Raw genomic sequence first — 17,730 nt, forward strand, 5'->3', positions numbered from 1 at the left:
TTATTGCAAACTAATTGAACATGATGCGCATGGACGACTATCACTAACATCAATAATGCACAATTGCAAGTCAATATTTTAATTCAGGTATTCCACTCAGATTTGCAATATTCACTATTTTTATTCAAAGAGTCCACCAAATCAGCCAAGTTTTGTTCAAAAAGGACTGGACTAAGTTCAGGGCAGAGAAGGAACATATTTCCTAATAGTATTTTTCTTGTAAGCAGATTGGACAAGTGCCAAAGGAATACTGAATTTTTTTTTTACTTCTACTCCACTTAAAAGTCAGCAATTTTTACACCAGGTTTATCAAGTAGAGGAAAATATGAACATTTCATTGCAGTGACCAAGTTTATCAAGGGTGTTTTGATGAAAATGACCCCTGGTTTAGTGAGAGAGAGAGACACCATCCTAAGTTGTCCGTGGCATGAGGCGAGTAGAGAACACCGGCACCAACTATGGCCGTGATGGCGTGGAAGGTTGAGGGCATGAGGTGAGCAGGGAACACCATTCTAGTATAGTTTAAGTAATGTGTTAGCAGTACAACTTACAGCTTAGAAAAGATAAAAGGTCTTGCCAAGCACCATCTGTGCCCCTACCCAACTTTTTGACATGTTAATTTAGAAAACCCCCTCCAGGCATGCTTGGGGGCACTTGTGTGTTGAAACTTGTCCCTGGGATACCAACTGCGACCGGGTTGGACCCATTCCTGCCCCCAACCAATCATTGCTGCCGTGGTTGTTGCTGCAGTTGCAGTTGCGGCATTTGTTGCTGTTGTTGCAGCTGTGGAATCTGCTGCTGTTGTTGCAACTGGGGAAGTGGTTGCTGTTGCTGCACCGGTGGAAGCTGCTGTTGTGGTGGAAGCTGCGGCTGCTGACCGGATATTTCTGTTTTAAACACGACCCTATCCTACTCACACAACAAATTTAGTGTAAGAGAGTTTTAAGTACTGAGACTAGAATCAAAAGTGAAATTTCGTGATTTTGTATTTGATATTACCGCTGGGAAAAGCATTCCAATCAAGTGGCAGGGTTTATCAGAAACAGACAGCATCAATGTCTGTGACGGCAACTGTATTACTGCACACTAGAGATTCAAAATGACAGCCAACATCAGAAATCCTGTCAAAAGAAAATGTCACAGCGTGACACTGAAAACTCTTATCAGACTTCTCCGATAGAAATATCCACCAATGCACTTGACAGAATATGGCAATCCAAATGTAGTAAATAGTTTCACTGGTTGATTCATGAGTCTCTGGAAAAAAACACATGCCATCATCTCATACATACAAATAAGTTTAATCAAGGTTTGATTTGTGAACTAAATACGGTCTTCGGGAATTTCCAAGCACCAAAAGGTTGCAAGTGTTCAACATCTAGTTAAAAAACTTTACACATTCATTCTATAATCTTCTAAAGTTAGCATCCAAAAGTTGTCAGGTTAAGTATTTAAAGGTTGCAAGTGTTCACCATAAAAGCATCAATTTACAAATTAATGACCCCAACCCCCCTTTCCCACAAACTTCCCTCCAAGCTTCAGTTAATGAGATAGCTTCGAAAGTACTAAAATCCCTTTTAATAGCAACTTCAAAAAATAAAAATCAATATAATATTGGCAAAGACGTGTTTACTCGTACAAGTCCATCCGAGAAGCACAGACACTTGTAAGGAGGAATCATGTCAGACACTAACACTTCAACACTCCTGGATGTCCTACCCATCTTGAATATGTCCATAATTTTAAAATTATATTTTTAATTTCGAACACATGGCAACACTTATTGGGCATTCAAAAATGTAACTAATGAACCTTGAAAGTTGGAATGACTTTCTTTTAGCATGGAGAAAGTGAAAAAAATATAAACTTCTTACAAGTATCTAAAAAACATAAGCAAAGACTTCAGATTACTTACAAGCTTCTTTTCTTGCATCTATCCAAGAAAACCATGTTGATTCAGTGCCCGAAAAACTAATCTCTCTCCCATCCCAACACACTGCCTGGTATTAAATACAGGAAATGTGAAAATTTCTGTAGAGACATCAAATTCAGAACAGATACATAATCAGAGATGAACATATAACTATATAAAATGAATTGATCCACTAGGCAGAAATTACTTATTATTCATGTGGTCCGAAGATATAAGCCGAAAAATATCCATTGTTGGTGGCCAATTTGCTGCAAGCCTGAGGGGAAGAAAAAAGAAAAGAACTCATACAACTGGAAGACTCGTGTTACATTTGAAAAGGAACAAGAAAAGTCACTATCAACCAGGGACTCAATAGTTAACAAACAATTAATCCCACGATCAGTTTCAGACTAGGTCATCCATTTTAAATGCATTAGAAGAAATATCAGGAAAAATGTTTTAAAGGCATAAGTAACTTGCACCTTTTTATCGACTATCAAGAATATCAGGATTCTAGTACTATAAGAAAGATAACTTGAAACAAATTCTCAAATGTTAGTGACACTCCCTAGACTTACGTTTCAGAAGCCGACACGCTCCTGTAACCCTGCCACAAGTCAGTAAAACATCAGAATTGTGAAATGAGAAGTACTAGAATTTTTATGTAAGAAATGGAAAAAGACTAGATTACATCACATTACAATGCGACATATTGAAGTCGCAACGTAAGATTATAATCGTTAGAATAAAATAATTAAGTAAATTACACATGAAATGAGATAACAATAAGCCTCATATAACTCAAATGAAATTCTTTATCAACTATGTGAGAACATACTTCCAGTCTGGTGATAAACACAGGCTCACCACGTCTTTGCCCATATAAGTTTCCCTGTGGCATTTAGATCATTCAAGAAAATAGAAGTGATTGCATTAACAAATAATATACAACAAAGAAACAGATACTATTTTTTGCAGGCATTTAAAGAATATTTATTGATTTTAATATAGAAATTAGAGTGGGCATTTGCAGGAACTCAATTATCATCATAAGCAATTGTGATGTAAAATTATCGTAAACAATTCTGCTGGATTGAACAAGTTCAGGAAAATTATTCTATTGGGAGGCATGTGCCATACTCATTACGTGCTGTGTTGTACACTTCCATACTAAATAGGGGACTAAGAAGACATTGACAGACATGTGACACAAACACTACGCGACAGGTACGCCAATTCAGAAAATCTTATAGACCAAATAACATATGAACACTACATGGATATGCCAATAACAAATATTTATTTTTTATTGTATAAAAAAAAGAAGTTTTGGGTTTTGGCTTACTCAAACTGAGAGCCAAGATCTATATTTATATACAAGAATAGGGTACAAAGAAAGGAAACCAAATCAAAAAAAGACATAAAATATGCCAAAATCTACGGGATCCCGTGATTATGGGGATCTTATCTATGGGATCCCATAATTACAGGGATCTTATTTACGTGATCCCATGATTATAGGGATCTTACATAAAACGTCTAATAAAAGGCTAAAAACAGCTAATAAAAATAAAAATAAAAATAATAAAGATATTTCAACACTCCCCCTTAAGCTGGAGTGGAGATATCAATCCCAACTTGGTAATCGAGGAATGAAGCAAAGATGGACCAACAGATTTGGTGAACACATCGGCCGACTGATTAGAGGAACGAACAAAGCACAGCTTGATAATTCCCGAACGAACCTTCTCTCTAATAAAATAAATGTCCACCTCTATATGTTTAGTCCTCTCGTGAAGAACAGAATCTGAAGCAAGCATGATGGCTGACTTATTATCACAAAACAAGTCTGAGGACTGTTTTTCACCTAGCCCTAGCTCCTCCAAGAAAGATCGAAGCCAGAGAATCTCACAAGTACCCTGAGCCATGGCACGATACTCAGCCTCTGCTGAAGATCTCGAAACTACAGGTTGTTTCTTACTTTTCCAAGATATAAGATGGTCTCCATAGAAAGTACAGAAGCCAGATGTGGAACGTCTGTCAGTCTTGGACCCAGCATAGTCTGCATCACTGAAACAGGATAGCCCAACTTGCTTGCTAGAAGAATAGAATAATCCAAGTCCAGGACAAGACTTAAGATATTGAAGAATATGATATACTGCATCCATGTGAGCTGTATGAGGAGCATGCATAAACTGGCTCACAACACTAACCGCAAAAGCCAAATCAGGACGTGTGTTGGTAAGATAAATCAATCTTCCTACCAAGCGCTGATACTTTGGTAAGATAAATCAATCTTCCTACCAAGCGCTGATACTGCGAGGGATCAGAAAGGAGATCTCCAGACTCAGTCGAGATCTTCAGATTAGGATCCATAGGAGTGGAAGCAGGTTTACACCCAAGCATACCCGTGTCTCGAAGAAGATCCAACACATACTTCCTTTGCGATAAAGAGATACCCTGCTTAGATCTAGCAACCTCAATTCCCAAGAAATATCTGAGCTGCCCAAGGTTTTTCACATCAAAAGTTTTAGCCAATTGAAGCTTTACTTGAGCAATCCCAGGGATGTCATTGCCAGTAATGATGATATCATCAACCTAGACAAGCAAAATGATACATCGACCATTGGAGGAACGACAGATAAAACATGTATGGTCAGAATGGCATCTAACAAACTCCATGGATAGAATTACATCACTAAAGCGGCTAAACCAAGCTCTGGGAGATTGTTTTAATCCATACAAAGACTTCCGCAATCGACAGACCTTAGAATACAAGGATATTACGTGGTTCAGCCACTAAGGCCTGCATCCACGGCACAAAGTGCCCAAAGGGCTACATCACTTTATAATATATTCTCTCTTGATCTTTGTATACAATGATCACCTCTATTTATAGGTGAAAGAATAGAGGTGATAAATATGGAAAATACATTAATGGAAGATTCCTAAAATCAATACTATAAATCACTCCAATCAATATTCTATCATAGGCTAAAATCTCTCCTATGATATTCTCATATCAAATATTCTGTCAAGGAATAATTTAAGGATTCCTATAATAATATATTCCAAATATAACATCTTCTAACACTCCCCCTCAAGCTGAAGGGTGTATGGAAATAACACTCAGCTTGCATATCAAATCATGAAACAGATCCTTTTCCAACGATTTGGAAAAAGACAATAAAATTGCTAGAGACACGGTGAATGCGAAGTTCAGTGCTACCGAACACACCGGCAGCCCAAATAAGTCCACATAGCACCGAACACATGGCGAAGGTGATGAACAACGCTACCAAACACACCGGCAGCCTAAACAAGTCAATAAAAATTGCCGGAGACACGGCAAAGGCGAAAACATTACTGCCGAACAAACCAGCAGCCCAAACAAGGCACAAATAGCACCGAGAAACCCTTAGCAACATTTCAAATGCTAAGGGAATACCCCAAAATAGGGGTCCGAACCTAGGAAGAAAATTAGGCTCTGATACCATGTTGAAAAGCATAAAACAAAAGTGAAGAGAGAAATGAAACACGAAGAATACAAGGATATTACGTGGTTCAGCCACTAAGGCCTGCATCCACGGCACAAAGTGCCCAAAGGGCTACATCACTTTATAATATATTCTCTCTTGATCTTTGTATACAATGATCACCTCTATTTATAGGTGAAAGAATAGAGGTGATAAATATGGAAAATACATTAATGGAAGATTCCTAAAATCAATACCATAAATCACTCCAATCAACCGAAACTCATTAGAAACATATTCACGACCATTGTCAGACCTAATATTCTTAACAACAGTTTTATATTGAGTTTTGATCATTTGGAGGAATTGAGTGAACAAGGGAAAAACTTCAGATTTCTTTTTAAGTAAATATACCCACGTGCAAAGGGAATAATCATCAATGAATGTGACATAATAACGATGCCCCGAAAAAGCAGTAACAGGAGAAGGACCCCACACATCAGAATGTTTGAGATCAAACATACTAGATGCACGATGTATATGAGAAATATAAGTGGTTCTAGTATGTTTAGAAAGCTCACAAATCTCACATTGAAACTTATTATCCTTGCAAGCCATTTTTAATGAAGGGAAAAGTAGACCTAAATACTGAAAGTTTACATGCCCAAGGCGAGCATGCCATAAACTTAAAGTCTGAAAAGAAAAATCATAAGACCTCGAAAATGGAAGAACAGAGGCTTGAAGGCTTGATGCAAGTGGAGGGGGTGTCGGTGGAGGATCCCTAAAGTAGTAGAGGCCGTCGTGCTCATATCCCCTGCCAAAAATCCTCTTCGAACATAGGTCCTTTAAAACACAGTAATGAGGAAAGAAAATCACTGCACAATTTAGTGATTTGGCAAGCTTGCTAACCGATAAAAGATTAAATGCAAAGTTAGGAACATAAAGAACGGATGGCAAAATAATATCAGGGGATATATGAACGTTTCCTTTGCTACGAATAATGGTGGTTGACCCATCGGCTAGACTAACAGCCTGATTAACAGGGGTAACGGGAGTAGAAAATAATGACAACTCACCAGTCATGTGATCATTGGCTCCGGAATCCAGAACCCAAGTAGGTTTTCCGGCTTTAACATGATAAGCAGAAGGAGTACCTGTAGCTAGAGTAGTCGTGGGAGTAGAAGAGCCGGCCCTGGTAGATAAGGCTCCGAACTGCTCCTGAAGCTGACCAATCTGGGACTGAAATTGTTTGAAATCCTGAAAAGATGCTCTGGGAGGAGTTGAAGTAGGAGGAACAACAATCTGTGGAGTAGAATCACTCATAGTACCAAACTAAGGTTGGTCCACACGTCAAAGAGAAAAAAAAAATAAGGCCGGAAAAATCAGCGCTTTCTACCAAATATGCTGCCGAACAAACACCGGCAGCCCACACAAAAAAAAAAAAAAAAAAAAAAAAAAAACACCAGAAGGACCCTTAGATCATAAAAAAAAAAAAAAAAACCTAAGGGAATTCTCCTAAAAAAGGAGTCAAAAATAGAGGGTTACCCGAGGGGTCCGGTGCAAGGGCTGGAAAGAGATGGAGGTGCGCCGGAGGTGAGGGAGAGAGAAGGTGGCGGTTTTTGGGAGGAAGATGGGGAGGCGAAGGTTTTTGTTTTGCTCTGATACCAAAAAGAAGAAGTTTTGGGTTTTGGCTTACTCAAACTGAGAGCCAAAATCTATATTTATATACAAGAATAGAGTACAAAGAAAGGAAACCAAATCAAAGAAAGACATCAAATATGCCAAAATCTATGGGATCCCGTGATTATGGGGATCTTATTTACGGGATCCCATAATTACAGGGATCTTATTTACGTGATCCCATGATTATAGGGATCTTATATAAAACGTCTAATAAAAGGCTAAAAACAGCTAATAAAAATAAAAATAAAAATAACAAAGATATTTCAACAGTATACATCAATTATATAAACTAATTATATAAATTTAATTAATTTTCTAATTTACTATACTAGGAATTGCATAACGTCAAAGATGACACTAAAGATTATTACATTAAATACACCTCTACAATACTCTTACTATATTTCTGCTACTATAATTATAGTCTTGCCCTATAGAAAAAATGTTCATTGCGTACTTGGATAGTGTGATGACCAAGTGTTCAATGTCAGATTTTCGAAAAGAAAAAGGAAATGTTTGAATCTCGAGGTGTGTTCATCTTGTTTCTAATATGGTAGGACAAGACTTTCAAGATATATTTATACTCCATAAGTCACTTCTTAGGAGCATATAAGATGTGTGGGCCAACTATTTGAAATAGTGAAATTTATTTCATAATTATGGATGCGTAGTGTCCATCGTGAACTAGCACCTTCTCAAGGGGATGGTCCCTACCATATTCCAGCAAGAACGAACTTTTGGAACAACATCAGAAGGGAGAGAAGAAAGTAGCAGTTATGGAATTCTTCAAACTCTCTCTCTCTCTCTCTCTCTACATATATAAACACACACACACACACAAGTATATCTATCTATCTCCTCCCCCTCCCTTAAGGCAACCTTGGTATCCTGCCCTAAACCAATCACCTGGGATTTCCATAATCCTATGTCTAATAACGTCATCTCAATCATCCTCTCAAAAATTTGCCAAAAAAGACAAATATATCTCACATATAAATTATCTTGCTGACAAGATTCCATGGTGTATGCTATCTGCCGATGATATTTGTTTTAGTCGATGAGCCTAGAGGAGGAGTTAATGCCAAATTGGAGGTTTGGAGAGAAGCTTTAGTATTAAAATGGTTTAAAATAAGTAAAAATAAAACTGAATAGATAGAGTGTAACTTTAGTATATCTAGAAATACAAATGAAGATGTAGTGAGGATTGAGAATCAAGAGGTACGAAAAAGTGAACATTTTCATTATTTAGGTTCAATTATTTATAATGAAGGATAAATTAGAGATGATCTTTATCATAGAATCAAGGCATGACGTGTTAAATGGAGGAGTGCATCTAGTATGTTATGTGATAGGCGTATCCCCCTAAGATTGAAAGGGAGTTCTATCGAACCACTATTAGACCGGCCATACTTTATGCCACAAAATGTTGGGCAACTAGGAAACAACATATGCATAAAGTGAGTGTAGCGGAAATGTACTATAAAGGAAAGAATTAGAAATGACCACATTCATGAGATGGTTGGAGTAGCACAAATTGGAGACAAAATGAAAGAAAACCATTTAAGATAGTTTGGACATGTGCAAAGAAAACTTTTAAATGCGCTAGTTAGAAATAGTGACATAGTCCACATTGAGGGCAAAACTTGGGGAAGAGCAAGGCCAAAGTTAACATGGGTAGAGTTAGTAAAGAAAGAAATGATAACATGTGATTTGATTGAGGCTATGGTTTTAAATAGAACGGAATGGAAACTTAGGATTCATGTAGCCGACCCCAAGTAGTTGGGAAAAAGGCTTTAATGTTGTTGATATATATTATCTTGCTCCTAGAACAAAATTTCAGCAAAAAATGCGGCAAGTCTAGAAGATATCTGAATCACAATGTAATTAATTCTAAATTTAAAACATTAATTCAAATACACCTAAACACTAAAAAAATTATAAATCTAAGCACAACTAAAAGAAAAAGTTCCAAATATCAACATCTGCTTATTGTTCTTGAAAAGTGACAAAGTTTAGCATGATAAGTATCTTAAGTACTGGAATATGCAATTTGCAGATTCAATTTCAATCCTTTCTAGCAGTTATGTTACCTCCCAAACTTTAAAATATTTCGATTGTGCTGACTGCAGTGAACTTGATGTCTGCTGGGACTTGGGCATGTTAGCTGCAGAGTTATATTCACACCAAGAGATTGCATTACTAGTTGTACTTGTTGAGTCATTCCAGGAGTAGGAATCATGGTGCCAGTTCAAGAAGACATACCAGATGGACCAAGGCCACTCATCTTGCTCTGGTTCGTGCCAATTCCACTCTGTACCATCTGGGCTGCTACAATATTTCCTTGGCTCATGCCAGGTACTATTTTAGTGCCATATATGGGCTTGATAAATTGAGTTTGATAACTTTTGATGATTATCTATTGATCAAGGAGATTATTCAGTGACTTTCTTTCCCCTATTTCTTCTTTTCCTCTCCCTTCTCATCTCTCACAGACTCTCTCTCATTCTGCATCAGAAGGTTTCCAATGGAGGGCCGATAAAGCTTGATCTCAAATGGTTGTTTAACTATTTTTCAAACTTTGTTAAATCATTGAGAACGACACCATTTTATGTGTTTGTTGTTCTTCATCATCAAGGCTCGAGTTTAGAAAGGCATAAAAGATTCAACAAAACGGTCCTTTCTTCACATTAGCCTACTATGGTTACAAATAATATATAACATCACTCAAGAAACAACCGCTCACACCATCAATTTTTTAGCTCCTAAATTCCAAAATTTTCTAACAGAAAACTAATTGGGTTTAAACAGTAAAAAAAAAAAAATCCATCATAGTACCATCCATACACATACACAAATATGCACAATAATTTGGCTTCTTAGCAAAGCCTTATAGAAAAACAATTTCTCATCCAAAACCCTATTAAATTCAAGATGTGGGAAGAGTTGAGCTTTGAATTTAAAGCATCAAAAGCAAGGAACTGTAAAGAAGCTACAAGTACTTGTTATCTAACCAAAATTATCAGAGAAAATTTAAGGGTTCAATGAGCTATGCAAAAATAATAATAAGTAAATAAAGAGATCAAAGAGGGTAGTTTGAATATTTACACACATAATTCGTGCATATATGAGAGAGAGAGGAGGAGGGTACCTGTTTTTAAGGTTAATGAACAGGTGAGAAAACAAGGCTCCCGCATATCGCAGTGTCCAATAAAATGGAATGAACAACGCAGCGGGGGTCTTTGAAACAATATGGTAACATGACGTCGTTTTTGCTACTAAGCCTAAAATAATAAGGTGAACCAAAATTCTCTCCAGTACACTATACTGCCACGGTGCATTAGAGAGAGCTAGTTACTGAAGAGGATTTTGCTTCCTGCAAGATTGAGTTGGGTCTGTTTTATGAAAAGAGTAGTGTTACTCCGGGCGAGGATTTCAACAAAAATCTTGGCTGACAACAATATTCGATCAAGCATTTAGGTTGAATTCTTCCACTTTAAAAGCTTCTTCCTTATCAAAATGACACAATCTAGTTATATTCATTGTGAATGACAAATAAGGTGAACATCACAGTAATACATTAAACGGCATTAGTGCCCCAGATAGTCTCACTCACATTTGCAATATTCACTATGTTTTATCCAAATAGTCCATATAAGTGCCAACTTTAGTCGGAAAAGGACTGGACAAAGTTCAGGGGCAGAGAGCTAGCAAGTTGTGCACTAACTCATGAAGGGTGGTGTTTTGATGACAATGGCCACTGGCTTAGTGAGAGAGAGACACACCAAACCAAGTTGGTCACGTCATGAGGCGAGAAGAGAACACCTGCACCAACCATGGCCGTGATGGTGTGGAAGGTTGAGGGCACGAGGCGGCAAAGAACACCATGGCTGTGATGGTGTGGAAACTTGAATATCATTGTTTGGCCTCACAAGGGGCACAATTTTTCCTTCTGTTTCTCGTTCGAGGAACAATAAAGTTCGTGAATCAAGTAGGGTTTAAGTTTGACAGGTTTGATCACATAATCAACTTTGGAGCTGGTCTGGTAAAGGAGGAGAAGCTGAAACCATCTGCAACCAAAGAGAGAAAAGAACCTGGAATGGGGTGTTCACTGATCATCATCATGTATTCGTAGTGGTTGCTGATTTAACATTTAATGGAATAGAAGTAGAAGGAAAGAAAACAATATTGTGGTTGCTGTTCACTTAAAACCTTAATATGGTACTTGGTGAAAGTAGCATAAGAATATTGTAAGAATAGCTGTACAACCTACAGCTTAAAAAAAAAAAAAAAAAAAATTCTTGCCAAGCACCATCTGTGCCCCTACCCAATTTACTATGTCCTAACCAATCTAATGGTGGCAACTTTCTGAAGTTGTTATTGTCTTCTCTCTGACTTGTTTAATTTAAACTCCAGGCATGTTTGGTGGCACTTGTGTTGAAACTTGTCCTTGAGATACTAACTTTGACCCGCTTGGACCTTGAACTTTAGTTTGACCCATTCCTATCCCAATCAATTGTTACTGTTGTGCTTGTTGTTGGTGTTGCGGCATTTGTTGCTGTTGTTGCAATTGTGGAATCTACTGTTGTTATTGCAGCTGGAAAAACGGTTGCTGTTGTTGCAGCTGGAAAAACAGTTGTTGCTGCAGCAGCTGGTAAAGCAGTTGTTGCATTTGTGGAATCTGTTGTTGTTGTTGCATCTGCAGAACCTGCTGTTGTAGCTGAAAAAGTTGTTTTTATAGCCATAGAAGCTGTTGTTGGAGTTGTAGTGATTGAAGCTGCCCCTGTTGCAATTGTTGATGTTGCAGTTGCTGCTGTTTCAGTTGCTGCTGTTGCAGTTGCTGCTGTTTCAATTGTTGTTGCAGTTGCTACTGTTTCAGTTGCTGTTGCAGTTGCAGCAGGCTGTTGCAGTTGCAGCAGGCTGTTGCAGTTGCTGCTGTTGCAGTTGCTGTTGCTGCTGTTGCAGTTGCTGTTGCTGCTGTTGCAGTTGCTGTTGCTGCTGCTGCTGTAGTTTCTCCAATTTCAGTTGCTGCTGTCTCAGTTGATGTTGTTGCTGTTGTAGTTGCTGCTGTCTCAGTTGCTGCTGTTGTTGTTGTTGTTGTTGTTGTTGTTGCTGTTGCAGTTGCTGCTGTCCCAGTTGCTGCTGTTGTGGCAGATGGTCAAGCGGTTGTTGCATCGGAAGAAGCGGTTGTTGCATCGGAAGAAGCGGTTGTTGCATCGGAAGAAGCGGTTGTTGTTGTTGTAGCTGTTGTTGTTGTTCTAGCTGTTGCTGTTACAGTGTTGTAGCTGTTGCAGTTGCTGCTGTTTCAGTTGCTGCTGTTCTGTTTCAATTGTTGTTGTTGCTATTGCTGCTGTTTTAGTTGTTGCTGTTGCTGTTTCTCCAATTTCAGTTGTTGCTGTTGTTGTTGCTGCTGTTTCAGTTGCTGCTGTTGCAGTTGCTGCTGTTTCAGTTGCAGATGTTGCAGTTGCTGCTGTTGCAGTTTTTGATGTTGTAGTTGTTGCTGTTGTGGCAGATGGGCAAGCTGTTGTTGCTGCTGCTCTAGCTGGGAAAACGGTTGTTGCATCAGAGGAAGCTGTTGTTGTAGCTGCTGCATCTGAGGAAGCTGTTGTTGTTGTTGTAGCTGTTGCATCTGTGGAAGCTGTTGCTGTTGCTGTATTTGTAGAATCTGTTGTTATAGCTGCAGAAGTTGCTGTTGTAGCTGTGGGAGCTGTTGTGGTTGAAGCTGCTGCTGACCAAATATTTGTGGATTAAACAAGAACGAATTAGTTCAAATCACCTAAACACTTCAAAAATTATAAATCTAAGACACAATTAAAAAAAAAAATTCCAAAAACCAACAACCGCTTATTATTCTTAGAAAGTGACAAAGTTTAGCATGATAAGTGCCTTATGCATTGGAATTTGCAATTTGCATATTCAACTTCAATCATTTATAACAGTTATGTTGGTCTTACCACCGAAACTTTTAAATATTTGGGTTGTGCAAGCTGTAATGAACTTGATGTCTGCTAGAACATGGGCATCTTAGCTACAGAATTATTATTTACACCAAAAGATTGCATTCCTTGTTGTACTTGTTGAGTCAATCCAGGAGTAGGAATCATGGTGCCAGTTCCATAAGACATACCGGATGGACCAAGGCCACTCATCATGTTCTGGTTCATGCCAATTCCACTCTGTATCATCTGGGCTAATTCTATATTTCTTTGGCTCGTGCCCAGTACTGATTGACCCATACTAACACCTCCTTGAAGATTACCCAGTGGTTCTGTCATTCCAAGGTTTGAATTCCCAGATACATTAAAAGTTGGGGAAGTGAATGAACCAGGAGCTGTATTTTGTGATTCTATATTTCCTTGGCTTGTGCCCCGTATTGATTGACCCATACTAACACCTCCTTGAAGATTACCCAGTGGTTCTGACATTCCAAGGTTTGAATTCCCAGATACATTAAAAGTTGGGGAAGTGAATGAACCAGGAGCTGCATTTTGTGCGATCTGTGCAGTCCCTGCTAGCATTTCCGACCCACCAACTGATTGCCCAGATGGAAAAATAGTTTGAGCGGTAGGCACAGAAGATGCCATGCCGCTGGATATCATGTTTGACATATTCATGGCCATAGAATTTCCACCCATTGATTGAAGCCCAATAGAAGTTCCCCCACTTGGGGCTGCAGAGTTCATTACTTGCCGTGCTCGAGAGAGAGTGTTCAGAATGCTGACATTTGCTGCAGCAGGTCCTACGGGATGCAAGGGCTGTGATATACCACTAACCATAGGTTTTATATCTTGCACATTATCATTATTTAAAATCATCTCCTGAGAAGCAGACATTGATGAAGAAGTTTGCACGCTTGGGACTCCATGAGAAGTTGCTTGAGGAACAGAAGAAATATGTGGAAAAGCAGGAACAGATACCATGGGAGTCACAGTGTTTGGCTCCTGAACAAGTATGTTATGAAATCATGAACTATCCCACAACCCTGTAAGTCATAGAAACTACAATACAAACCACCTTATTTTTCTACATTAATCAAAGTAAATTAGAAACTGAAATTATTTGTCAGTTCATGATAATTCCAGTTACTGAAAAGAAAAGGATCATGCAAGCATTCTGGTAAGAAAATTATTAAGGAAAAAAATTATCCAATCACCAGCAACTGAAACTGATTGCCGGTTCAAGATAGATCCATAGTATTCCATCACCATAGACATTACAATTTTAAGGTGCTTTAATCAACATTGTATCAATCAAAGAAGTAGAGAATTTCCCTTGATTGGTTAGTGATATACATAAATGAAAATTATATACATAAAAGAACAATAGATTTAACATATTTCACACAAGAAAAGACATATACAATTATGAAGGAAAAAAACAAGAGACAGTTAACAAAGTATCACAAGACAGCCAGCTTACCAATTGAACTTTTGGAAACCATAGACCAGCTCTACCTATAAACAACTGATATCCATCTAAGTCCTCTCATGGCCTAGCGGAAGACACCCAGGCCAGGTAGATCATTTGGCCTGTGTGCAACACTCTGCTTTTTCATGGTCTCAGATCATGGTTTCATGTAAAATCGTAAAAGCAGAATTAGTTCCCAATTATCCACGCATAGAACATAGACCATGGCATATGCATTCGTTGCTTATCAAACAAGGTTGTAACAATTGGATTGTTGGAGCAAAATAGTTCCATGTTAGGTTTAAGAGTTGATAGGATGTTTATATGAATTACATCTTATGAAAATCCAAGAGTAGGGTTGTATTGTTTAGTAGTTCAATCAAATCCAACAAATACTTTCATGCTATGTTTGGGAGCTCGGTTTGGACTTGGGATTGGAGACGCAACATCAATTCATTCAACAAATATTCGAAACCTAAATTAGTTTCCGCTTGCTGTCTCTTAAGAGGACCTGCTGATGAGACTATTCAAAAACCACATCACTTAATTAAATGGTGTACAAGAGCAAACAACAAAGAATCATAATAAATGATAGAAAAAATCATATATGTGTGTGTGTGTGTGTGTGTGTGTGTGTTTGTAAAGAAATAGGATGGGCCAGTCATGGAGCACTCACAAGTGACAAAAAGTGTACCATTTCTAGACCTGAATAGAAGTCTTCTGACACGAGCTAAATAAAGTTGCTGCAATTTATGGAACACATTCATCTCTCCTACATTACTAACCAAATTTACCCACGTAGATGTCGAACATGAATGATCACTTAAAAGCTGGGATTTAAAAAAAAAAGGGTGGTCATTAGTTTAAAAAATACTAGAGAAATTTAAAATATATATATATATATACACCCACATAGAAGTCTGAAAACTTGAAAAGGAACTGCTGATGAGAATATTCCAAATCCACTTCAATTAAATAAATGGTGTACAGGAGCAAAGAACAAACATTCATACATATATCCTATATGAATGATATAAAAAAAAAAAAAAAAAAAAATCATATATACATAAAGAAATAGGATGGGAGAGTCATCCAGGACTTACAAGTCACAAAAAGTGTCCCATTTATATATCTAAAATATAGTTTTCTGACACAAGACCTAAACATAGTTGCTGCAATGTATGGAAAACATTCATCAATCCTACATTAACAACCGAATTTACCCACATAGATGTCAAACATGAATGATCACTTAAAAGCCTACTCAATCTAAAAATTGTTTACTCATGTCCCCTAGTCCTTTATAGTATGTGCAAACACCTGATATTATATGTTCTTACTATTTTAAATGCAAGCATGAGACCAGGATTCTTAATCTCTATATCAGATCAGTGCACAATTCTTTTTGTAAATCTTACCAAGTTTTCGTTGTAAATCATCTGCAATGAAATAATTTTGTTATTATTTTTCAATTAAAAATAGCGAACCTGTCACAACTAGGTTCTACTTGTATTGTATGAGTAATAAAAAGGGGAGACACAAAATGCTCATTTCTTCATAATAGCATACTATGGTGACAAAAAAACAAATTGTCACTCAACCTACAATTATATAACAGTTATTCCAGAAACAACCATCAATTTTTTAACACTAAAACTCTAAACTCTTGCAGAAAACTAATTGGGTTTAAACAGTATTAAAATCCCTCCTCGTACCATACACATTACATGTACACAAATTTATAATTAAGCTTCTCAGCAAAACCTTTTTTTTTTTTTTTTTTTTTTTTTTGATAAGTAAAAAGAAAAAGTAAAACAAAACCTTATAGAAAAACAATTTATCATCAAAAACACTAATAAATTCAGGACGTGTTAAGGGTTGAGCTTTAAATTTAAAGCATCAAAAGCAAGGAACTGTAAAGAAGCTACAAGTACTTGTTATCTAACAGAAATTATGAGAGAAAATATAAGGGTTCAATGAGCTATGCTTAAAAAGAAAGAAAAAAGAAAATAAATAAATAGATCAAAGAGGGTAGTGTGAATATTCATACACATTATTCATGTCTTTATCTATATACTAGTATAAATGCAAATTTCATTGTGACAATTGAGTGGTACGTATCTCATTTAATTACCGATCTCGTAGAATGTTGATCTTTCTATACTTCAAATAATACCTGGTTGAGACTGTCTTAATTGAACAGTACATGCTACATTTCATAAGACAAATGGTAAAATAATGAAAAATGTATATACACTGAAACGCTTCAGTCCTCGCTCTTTTTTATTTTTCAATTGTAAATAAATAATCACATTGATTGAGATTTGTATCATCATTCAAGTACCCCTCCACTTCAGAAATCTTGCCTACCACAAAATCATATTGTTCATTGTGGTAGGCAAGATTTTAGTTTATTCACAGCCAAACTCAAGGACTAGTGTTTTTGAATTGGAGGAGACTGATGTACGACAGAATTAGAATCCGTTTTCGACCTGAAAGGAGTATTGTTTTGGTGGAAACGACCCATTGAGAAAAAATATAAAGCCTTACCTACTGGGCCATGTCGTTTTGCGGCTGAAAACATTCGTTTACGGCTCTCAAATCACGTTTTCTTGTCTTATAGGAGGCTTGCTGATTATTTCATAATTTTTGTCCGAGGCCTAAATGAAGTCGGAATGCTCTGAGATTTTATATTTAGTCATTTTTATTGATTCCTTTCTTATTCTATTTTTTTAGAATTTTTAGAGATAATTTTATTTTAGGCTGATTTATAGGTTTAGTTTCTTTTTAGTGTTAGGTTTTCTCTATTATAAATATGTATACACTGCAAAAGCAGAATTTAACTTTTGATTAATAATATTTCAAATTGTTTTGTAATTTTTCTTCAACTTATTGCAATCAAAGTTACCCTACTTTGTGGATTCAAAGTAACCCTCGTTCCTTGTGAACAATTTCATAGCTTCCGCTATGTCAATCATTCAAGTAAAATACAGATTGAGATCGTAGAAACATAAGCTTGTGATATAGCTTCACCAAATTCCAGACCCTTTAATGCAAGAAATTTAAATAAAGAATCAAGATATCCCATGAAATATAAAAGAGCATTCATATATAGCAGAAAAAATTCCAACTTTCAGAACACTAAACAATTATGAAATATATCTTGTAACCCACCCACCCCCACCAAACAGTTCATAGAAAAATTATCAATGACAATTTCCCAATAGTTTTATAGGGATTGTCAATTACACAATT

General features: G+C 37.0%; 1 pseudogene; it reads right to left on the reverse strand.

The window, feature by feature from the left end:
- Window positions 1-144: 144 nt before the first annotated feature.
- Window positions 145-14,282, reverse strand: LOC132304682 (mediator of RNA polymerase II transcription subunit 25-like; annotated as a pseudogene).
- Between the last annotated feature and the right edge of the window lie 3,448 nt (window positions 14,283-17,730).

The sequence above is a fragment of the Cornus florida genome, unplaced genomic scaffold, assembly GCF_030987335.1.
Source record: "Cornus florida cultivar Cherokee Brave unplaced genomic scaffold, ASM3098733v1 CherokeeBrave_3.0.0_Hap2_Chr04, whole genome shotgun sequence".
NCBI classification, from domain to species: Eukaryota; Viridiplantae; Streptophyta; class Magnoliopsida; order Cornales; family Cornaceae; genus Cornus; species Cornus florida.